Consider the following 10,025-nt stretch of genomic DNA (forward strand, 5'->3'; position numbering starts at 1 on the left):
ACCTCACAGGAAGATGTTATTAGCAGGAGTGGGAGTGAGGTGGACCCAGCCACTGGTGAACATCTACACTCACATTCTTAATGACTATTGATGCTTTGCTGAGCACTTTTCACACGAAAGTACAGCATCTATATCTGTCCAAATCCTTGTTTCCTTACTTGAACACTTGGGTCACTTACTGAAAAGCTCATCACAGGACTAAATCATAAACCCAGAAATTTGGAAACCAAATTTCAATCTCTCCTCAAATGTTCCTGATCAATTATTTTTACTATAATTTTAGGGCACAATACTAATGCTTTTGAGAGAACCTCATTTGTGCTCACACGCTTTTCATTCTCACTGGAGATTACCCACCTGGAGGCTCAAGTCATTCTTACAACTTGGGCCTGGAGACAGTGATCTGCAGGGTATGAATAAGAACACATTCAGGTACCAGGTCCAATTTATTTCCACAAGAGATACTACATGCTTCTCTAGGGGCAACATGTTTCTAGTTGCTTCTTGGTATGTTCTTTCCATGATATAAAATCAGGCAATAAAAATGTGTGAGTCCTGACTTACCAGCCTCAGTTAGGTCTAATATTTTCCTTAACAATTCCCTGCTTCTTGCATAGATCCCCAAACTTTTTCTTGATTTTTGAACTCAACTTTGGTTTCCAGCCTGTGAAAAAAATGGTGACAGTAGTGATTGCATCTTGTGTATTGACCACATTCACAGAGCTGAATAATGAATGGGACAGGGCCCCTCCAGAAGGATGAGAAAATGATTGACAACATGATTATCAGGCATGGACATGACCTGCCATGAATTTGGCATCCATAGGATATCTTACTGGCATAGTGAGGGATTTCATAGACCTCCACCCCCACCACTGTGCCTGGGGGATGACAGAGGTGACCATTTGTCTGCAGTAGGTAAGGAAAAAAGAGGCAGTTTAGGGCCAGGCTGGAAAAACCATGTTAAACCTAGGGTTTCTTTCTTCTCTTTTCTCCCATCCCATGGCCAGTGTCTGTGGGAAAATACTCTACCGTAGAGCTTCATCAACTGGAATGTTTCCCCATTCTTGATATGTCTGAGATGAGTTATAATATAATCAGCATAGTCTGTATAAAGTACAGTAAATCTATTATATTTGTTATCTGTGGAAGAAATGGTACACAACTGAGAAATTATTTGATTCACAGAAAATAATTGAAACCTTTTACCTATTCTATATCATGGGTAAAAATTAAAATGCATATTCTAATAGAGATGGGTGAAAATGTCTGGTGCTTTCTATCTATACTTCTTTGGACATTGTGAGGTAACCACTAGTAAACAATTAGTCACAGCAGCCACTCTCCTCTCCAAAGCCTGTCTACTTCAATCAGCAGCTTCCATTGATCTCTATCTGTCTTTCATAAGCTCACTGTATTATGTACCTGCTGCTGCATCCCAAGTGATATGAACTGGTGGCATCCACTGGGGTAGAATCAGACAGATGCAAGGAGATGAGAAACCATCCTACCTTACTTGTCCCACCTGCCCAAGACTGGCATGCTAGTTATTAGATGGCTCCTGTTGCATTAGCTAAATAAACAATGATCAGGAAGCAACTGAGAGTCTGAAGATGGTTGGGGTTGTGGTTCAGTTGTGGAGAGTTTGATTAGTATGTGTAAGACCTTGATTTCAATTCCCAACAATAAGGCAAATGTGCTCACACAGACACACCCACCCACAATAGAGACATTAGGGTTTACTAAGTTCCTTATTGATAGATATGTAGACTTTTCGTATACTTACATATGATATATACACCAACCTCTTCTGTTTTGTCACATACTAAATACAGCTCTGTGCACTCTCCGTCGACACTGTGAAATACAGTCAGCTGGTTCTTAAGGATACTGCTATGGCTAGCCCCCTTAGCCTCTGTTCTACCCAAATCTCCCATTTCTAATTCCACTTAACTTTTGAATGTTTTTGTAAAATGAACAAAGTCATTTATTTGTATTATTTCACTTATACTTGATACTTTACTAATCACATATTTGCTTATCATTTAGAAAAAGAATGACAATCACTTCAAATCACTGTCACAACTGTCACTACTTCCCATTGTCACTCACTTGTGCAGATTATCACCCAGATGTCCACCATCTGCATCAAATTAGTGCTTTCAAATGTTGCCCAATATACCTCTCCAATCCACAGAGGAGAATTAATACCCCCTTTAATGCAGTTGAAGGGGTGGAATTTCGTGGCTAACAACTAGTCAGAAATATTTAACTCATGATAATCTCCATTTAAGCTGTGCTATACATCTCATTCATTATGATTTCAGAAATGCCTCTGACCTTTGCTTATTAAATCCCCAGTAAATTTGTTCCTGTCACCAATGTTATTCTCTGACTTTTGAAAAAGCCCCAGCTTTGAAATCTTGGTTTAGTATCTCTCTCTCTCTCTCTCTCTCTCTCTCTCTCTCTCTCTCTCTCTCTCTCTCTCTCTCTCTCTCAGTGTGTGTATGTGTGTCTCTGTCTGTGTCTTTATGTGTACATGCAAAGAGGGGCATATGTTACTTTGTGCATGTATGTGTGTATGTGTGTGTGTGTGTGTGTCTGTGCTTGTGTGTGTGTGTTTGAGCTTGTGTGTGTGTGTAGGCCTGAGACCATTACAGGTTTCCAATTCTTCTTTCTCAGATAAGAACACCTCACTTACATGGTATGTAATTTAAGAGCTAAGGAAGAGTTATCGAGGAGACGAATGTACTCTACAAAATCTCACATGCTTCCATGTTCCTCTATCATTTCTCTTTTGTCAGAGGTCGAAAGAATGGAATGCCATTTTCCCCGAATCTGTAATAGATAAGTGAATTGTTAAGAGAGGAGGGGCAGGGACACTTCATGGACATGTTTCCACTAGAACTCTGATCCATGGGCCTGGGCATTAGCATACACAGGATTAGATCTCACATCAGTTGGCAAAATACATAAGATCCTGTCTCTGTCTCTCAGTGGGAGTGAGGGACTGCAGGAATTGTTAGATATGGATACCATGCGGCTGGTCTTGTTTCACAGTCTGAAGCCTCTATTTGTCTCACAGAGAGGAGCCACAACCCTCCCCTCAAAGGCCCCACTTGGCTTCAGAGTTGCCAGGAGCATCCCCTGGGTCAGACCTCCCCAAGCCCCATGAGTCTACCTTTTGTGGATTAAAGTTCTTTCCAATGAGACTACTTTTTGCTTCTGCATGGACACAGACTAGGGTCAGCTCCAAATCCAGCACAACAAGAAGTAGCAGCAGCTTCAATTTGGATGGAATAGAATCGTCTCTCCATCAGGACTGAGTCTTTCCTGGTGGTGGCTCCACTCCACTCCCCAGCTGCTTTGCACTTATACATTTTCTGAGTTCAGTTTTTTTAAACGGTGGATCTCCTCCTCCTTTTCTCACTCTCTGTGAAATGTTTCCTCACTTATTGATGTGAGGCCAAGAATTGCTCCTCCCCTCTTTAAAGGTGGCAGTCTCATCTCCCATGGATTGATTTGGTAACCTTACATTTCTCAAAACATAATCTCAAGAAAAACAGTGGATGCCTTAGAGAGCTGCCATTTGGTACCTTACAGATTTAACTTTGGATCTGACTTGGAATCAGAAAGCCAATTATGTGTGTGTGTGGGGGGTGGAGCTGAAATGGGAGACCAAGGGGCAGAGCATCTTTGCTCTAAGTCTCCTGTGGAGTGTACAAGTAGATATATTAATCATTTTTAAAATACATTTTTATTTTATTTTTCATGAATGCTAGTTTTGACTATGTGTCTGTTCACTGTTGCATGCCTGGTGCTGTGGAGGTCAGAAGAGGCAGTCAGATCCCTTGAAACATGTTCTTGAGGAGTATGCAGACCTCCAAGGACAAGCCTCAATTTCCCTCCAAGTACCAGCCTCAACTTCCCTTCAAGGCAGGATGCTAAAAGGCAAGCATGGGGGCTGGCTAAAAGGATCTGAGGGTGAACGAATCAGCTAATAGATATATTCTACTCATGTCTCTTTATTTTTCAAAATGTTCTTTCTGATCCCACAAGGTGTCCAGTTTATATACTGACACAATTAGCAGTTCTCTGGAAATAGCAAAGACACCATACATGCATTTCTCAGAGCCTGAAAACAAATAAGATCTGACAATGTCTGTGTCTTATGTCTCAGAGAGGGCTTGACTTTGAAAACAAATATCTGAACAAAACTTAAGAGGCAGGAAGTGTTAATGGAGTCAGGGGCTATGATTTCTAAAAGGGGAGATGGGTTTTAGTACATAAACTACATTTGTGTGGCTAGTTAAACCAGAAGTTTGTAATTGGTAAATGTAGACAAAGTGAAGAAAACATGGCAGTCTGTGCACTCTCTGAGCACCTTCTTCTGCTTCCTTCTGTGGAGGCTGGGAACACAGTTTCACAGTAACCATGGCAACTGGCATAATCTATGGGAGGAAAATGGACCCTGGAACCAAATTAGCATTTTTGACAGGTATTATCGTAGATTCTGGTGGAGTCATGTTAGTCTTTCTATTGCTGAGTGGGCTCTTATTCTGTCTTCTTCACATCTCTTCTTCCAGTGGGTGCAGGTGGGGTCTTTCCATCATCTCCACTGGTCTCCGTCCTTCCTGAAGCTGAAGCTGGGGATGCTGACACTGAAGCTGAAGCTGAAGCTGGGGTTGCTGGAGGTTGGGGCCTGGAAGGGCTGATGCCTTTCCTGAAGCTGTGATCGCCAGGGATTGAGGCCTGGGAGGGCTGAAGTCTTTCCTTTGTGGGCAGGTCTTTTGGATGCCAGGAGCAGGCCCTCAGGAAGATAAAGGGGATGGGTGTTGGGCAGGGGATGGGGAGTGGCCCCTGGAGACCCAAGCTCACCTAAACCTGGGATCTCTGACATAATCCTTCTTACTTCCATTGTGGAGAAGTAATCACATTCCTCTTGGTAATCTATTTCAATCACCCCTTTTAACACTGTTATTGGTTTCTTAGCCTCTTGCCCAAGGGCACAAGAAGCCCAAGGTGGCCTTGGTGATATCAGAGTTTGTAGTCCAATGGGAGGTTTCTTGTGGATCCTGGTAGAAGTGTTCCCCCCCATTGGAGCAAAAACTAAGACAGCAGAACTTAAGGTCATGGAAACAGGTAGCAAACGTTCCTAGTGGGTCACTAGGGATGATAGTGAGTGGAACTACTCCCTTTCCATCCCTTGATTCATGGACCTGTGGATTCTGGCAATGGAGAAATGGTACCATATATTGGCTGCTGGTTCAAAGCATATACTGCCTTCTGGAAAGGCCTGCACTAGCTCTCCAGGCTGCTGCCACATAAATGGTGTGGAGACTGTGTCTTCAAAGGTCATTTAAACTTTCTGTCAGGCTAGCTGCTTGAAGATGATGTGGAATATGGTAAGACCAGTAGATGCCATGGTTGTGGGTCAACTGTTGCAGTTTTCTGGCTATGAATATAGTTCTTTGGTCAGAAGCAGTACTGGGTGGAGTACCATTAGAGTAAATAAGTCTACAGATGGTGGTTTTGGCAAAAGCATTATATGCAGGGAAGGAAAATCCATTACTATAATGACTATCAACTCCAGTAAGGGCAAGTTATTATCCTGTCATCAGGGATGGTGGCCCAATGTAGTCAACCTGCCACTAGGTAATTGGCTGGTCACCCAAGGAAATATTGCCATATGTGTAGCTCAGAATTGGTCTTGGCTGTTGGCAGATGTGGCACTCAGCAGCATCTCTAACCAGGTCAGCCTCAGTGAGTGGAAGTTCACATTTTTGAGACCCATGCACAATCTCCATCTCTGTCACCATGGCTACTTTGCTCATGGGTCTATCAGGCAATGACCGGAATAGCTGGGGATTTCCACAGAATGCATAATTCTATCTCCTTGATTATTGAACTCCTCCACTGATATGACCTTTTGATGAACATTTAGATGAGACACAAGTATGTTTACATCCTTTGCCCATTTGGAGAAATCTACCCACATGTTTCTTCCTAAGATTTCTCTCTCATCAATTTTCCAATCATGTTCTTTCTTACTTACTGACCATCCAGACACTCCATTGGCTACAGACATGAATCAGTGAAAAATTGCACATCTCGACATTTCTCCTTCAAAACAAACAATAATAGCATGCATTTTGTCTGAAGTTCTGCCTATTATGAAGATTTTCTTTCACATGTATCTGTCAGGGTTATCCCAGAAAGGGGTTGTAATGATGCAAGTTCCCACTTCTGGATGATTCCTGTATAATGTACAGAATCATCAGTAAACCAGGCCCCAGTCTTCCATAGGGAACTCCTGAAGAGGGTATAGGTACATGTTTGGCACCAGACACCATTGTAACAGGAGAATAAACCATTGGCATTTGGGAAACTTCTTCATGTAATTTTCTTGTGCCTTCAGGAAGAGCTTGTGACAGATCTCATATATACCACTTCCACCTGATAACAGACTGCTGCTGTGCATGTCATACTTTATGAGTTAGTGGGTCTGATAACAACCTGTTCATGATGGGCAGGGCAGGTCTCATTGGTAACTTGGTGTTTTTTTCATCAAATGTTCAGTTTCCACTAAGACCAATAGCAGGCCAAGAGCTATCTCTCAAAGGGAGAATACTTGTCTAGAGATGATGGTAGACTTTGCTCCATATCCCCAAGTTCTCTTCTGTAATTCACCTATAGGGGCCTGACAAAGTCTGCAAACAGCATCCCTATCTGCCACTGACACCTCAAGTACCATATGGTCTGCTGGATCATATGGTCCAAGTGGTAGAACAGCCTGAACAGCTGCTTGGACCTGTGGAAGAGCCTTATCCTGTTTTAGGCCCTACAGAAAGATACAAGCATTTGAGTCAATTGGTGCATGGGTTAGAGAAACACACCCAAGTGAGGAATGTGCTGTGTCCAGAATCAAAATGGGCCCACTGAATATTGTGCTTCTTTCCTGGTGCCAAGGGGTTGGGTACAGTAATTTATCCTTCATCTTAGAAGGAATATCTCTGCATGCCCCACTCATGGGACTCCTAAGAAATTCACTGAGTTAGAAGGTCTTTGATTTTTGTTTGGATTTATTTTCCATTTTCTGATATGCATACATGTTACCAATGAGTACAAAGTTGTTGCTACCTCCTGGAAACTTAGTCCAGTCAGCATAATTCCATCAATACAGTGCAGCAGTGCGATACTCTGTGCAAGACAGAGATGATAAAGAACCCTTCTAACTAAGTTCTGACACAGGACAGGATTTTTCATATATCCCTGAAGCAAAACTGTTCTCCTTGCCTACTGAAAGCAAATTATTTCTTGGGGTACAGGAACTGAGAAAAAGGCATTTTATAAATCAATACTTGCATACTATGTAACAGGAGATGGGTTGATTTGCTCAGGTGAGGACACTAAATATGGTACAGCTGCCATAATTGTAGTTACTACCTGATTGAGTTTTTGATAGTCAACCATTGTTCTCCATTATACATCTGCTTCTGCACTGACCACATAGGAGACTAAAAGGGAGATGTGGTAGGAACCACCACCTCTGTAAATTTCAAGTCCTTGATATTAGCACTAATTTCTGCAGTTTAAAAGATGTGATACTGTTTTGTCTCACTATTTGCTTTGGCAGAGGCAACTCTAAAGACTTCCATTTAGCATTTTCAGCCATAATAGCCCTTACTTGTGGAAAAATGGTTTAAATAGCAAAGATGGGTTACATTTATTTATGTTGCATTTATCTAATGATGTGAGGATATGTGTTTAATTATATGAAGTTGGTTTGTAACTATGTTACCTTGAATACCTAAGGAACCTGATTGCTGGAATAAAGAGCCTAACAGCCAATACCTAGGCAGAGACAGGATAGGTAGGACTGGTAGGCAGAGAGAATAAATGGGAGGAGAAACCTAGTCTCAAAAGGAAGAGCAAAATGGAAGGATATAGAGGTAGGGGCCAGGACCCATTCATCCAGTCACCCAGACATCCAAACACCCAGACACCTAAGTCACCCAGACACCGAGCCAGCCATAGAGTAAGAAGGAAAGAAAGATATATAGAATTAGGTAAATTGAAAGTCAGAAGCAAAACACTGAAAAAGAGAAACAGGATGATTTAAGTTAGAAAATATGACTGAAAATAAGCTACATCAAGGCTGGACATTTGAAAGCCTCTCTGTCTTTCTTTGGGAGCAGGGTGGACCCCACATTTCCCTGATGAGAAAGCCAACTACATGCTCCACAAGTCAGGGAATAAATGTGAGAATCCTGTCAATTTCAAAGCATATTTATCCCAATTACACATTCTAAAACTGGGGAAATACTTACAAGGTAAGTTTGGGTACCTATGGGACCTACAGTAATTCTGATATCAGATAACACTCCATAAACTCCTACTTAAAACTGGAGGACCACAATCTTTCTTGGGACCCCTGAGAATCAGCATCAATTCAGAACCAGTATCTAACAGACCCCAGGAAGTCTGAATGTTTTTGGTCCCCAGTAAACAGATACTCATTGTAAAAGGCCATAGGTCCCTCTGGGAAAGAACTGGAGAAAGGCTAACTGTAAACCTGTTAGGTGTCTTCTCAGGATCCTTCCTTAGGGGAACCAAGCCACCCTTTCTTTCAAGGGTGCTGGATCTGCAATCTGGTTCAAGTCTTGAAATTGACTCACTGGCCCATATTGCCTTTGCCATGATCCAATGCAGCCTTTCTTTCATTTGCTTGAGAATTTTATGTTTATACAGACCAAACAGAAATATAGTCAGCTACTTATCTATGTCATGCCTGGAAATACAAAGATTGACTAGCAAGTACCAAAGATCCATATGAATCATGCCACCATAAAATTCTCCTTGCCTGTGCTGAGCATTACAGACTGGGCTATTATGAACATTGCTTTATCTATTGTGGTGTTTGAAGGAAAATGGCCCCAAAATGGAGTGGTAATATTAGGAGGTGTGGCTTCATTGAAATAGGGGTTGTTGGAGGAAATGTGTCAGTGTGGGGATGGGCTTTGAGTTCTTTTTCTCAAGCAACAGTGTGACATCCAGTCACCTTCCAGTTGCCTGCAAGTTGTAGAATTCTCACCTTCAGCACTACATCTGCCTGCATGATGCCATGCTTCCCCTTCATGATGATAATGAAATGAAACACTAAAATTGTAAGTGAGCCAGTGTCATTTAAATGTTTTCTTTATAAGAGTTGGTGTGGTCATGGTATGTCTTACAGCACTAGAAACCATAAGTAAGACATCTATGCTACCCATTATGATCACACTGCATTTGATGATTCAGTGCTACCTCTGAGGTCAATTAAATTCATTGCATTACTTCATCACTGACCAATGCCATCTTCAACCTTAATTCCTGGCACATGGAAAACTGCAACAAAGAGCTTAAGGACAGACAGGATGGAGGATGTGACCTGCATTTGGATGAGGTATGCAAAGCCTTAGCTGTTTGGGTGCTCAGTGAAATCAGGTATCCAAAGTGAGTAGCTGACACAGTCTCTGCCACAGATTCCCAGCACAAGGAGAGAAGGCCTCACCCAAGATCTCCTGTGAAGCCAATCATTTGCAGAGACCAGTGCAGCTCCAAGCAACTCTCCCAAGAGGCACAGTAAACTTTAATTTTTAATTGGAATATGACTACAGAAAGGCCATTTGTATTATATGTCTGTAGAGAAAAGCAGAAACAAATATTTGGGAAGATTTATGAAATGTCATCCTGTTGGAGATTTGATATACTAATACAGTAATTTAATCTTTTTCCTGAATGATTTTATCAGCATGATTTTTTCTTTTTTTCCAGATGTCTCATTTATCCAGTGGTCTTCAGATTTCTTAGCTGGATGCCTTCATTATCCTGAAAAGATAAAAACAAAACCCTACCTCAACCCTAAATTTGGGAAAGTTCCCTTATGGCAAGCAATATCTGAAAAAATGAAAAGCATTTCTTAGTTTTAAAGTTAGTTTAGATTAAATGGCCATACTCTTTGATTAGTTATCACCTTTTCTATT

General features: G+C 41.6%; 2 pseudogenes; both read right to left on the bottom strand.

Annotated features, from left to right (window-relative positions):
- Positions 1-365: 365 nt before the first annotated feature.
- LOC121138449 lies at positions 366-4,436 on the bottom strand (annotated as a pseudogene).
- A 438-nt stretch (positions 4,437-4,874) lies between these two features.
- On the bottom strand, positions 4,875-8,700 carry LOC121138450 (annotated as a pseudogene).
- Between the last annotated feature and the right edge of the window lie 1,325 nt (positions 8,701-10,025).

The sequence above is a fragment of the Mesocricetus auratus genome, unplaced genomic scaffold (assembly GCF_017639785.1).
Source record: "Mesocricetus auratus isolate SY011 unplaced genomic scaffold, BCM_Maur_2.0 contig_8318_pilon_subseq_1:31629_obj, whole genome shotgun sequence".
NCBI classification, from domain to species: domain Eukaryota; kingdom Metazoa; phylum Chordata; class Mammalia; order Rodentia; family Cricetidae; genus Mesocricetus; species Mesocricetus auratus.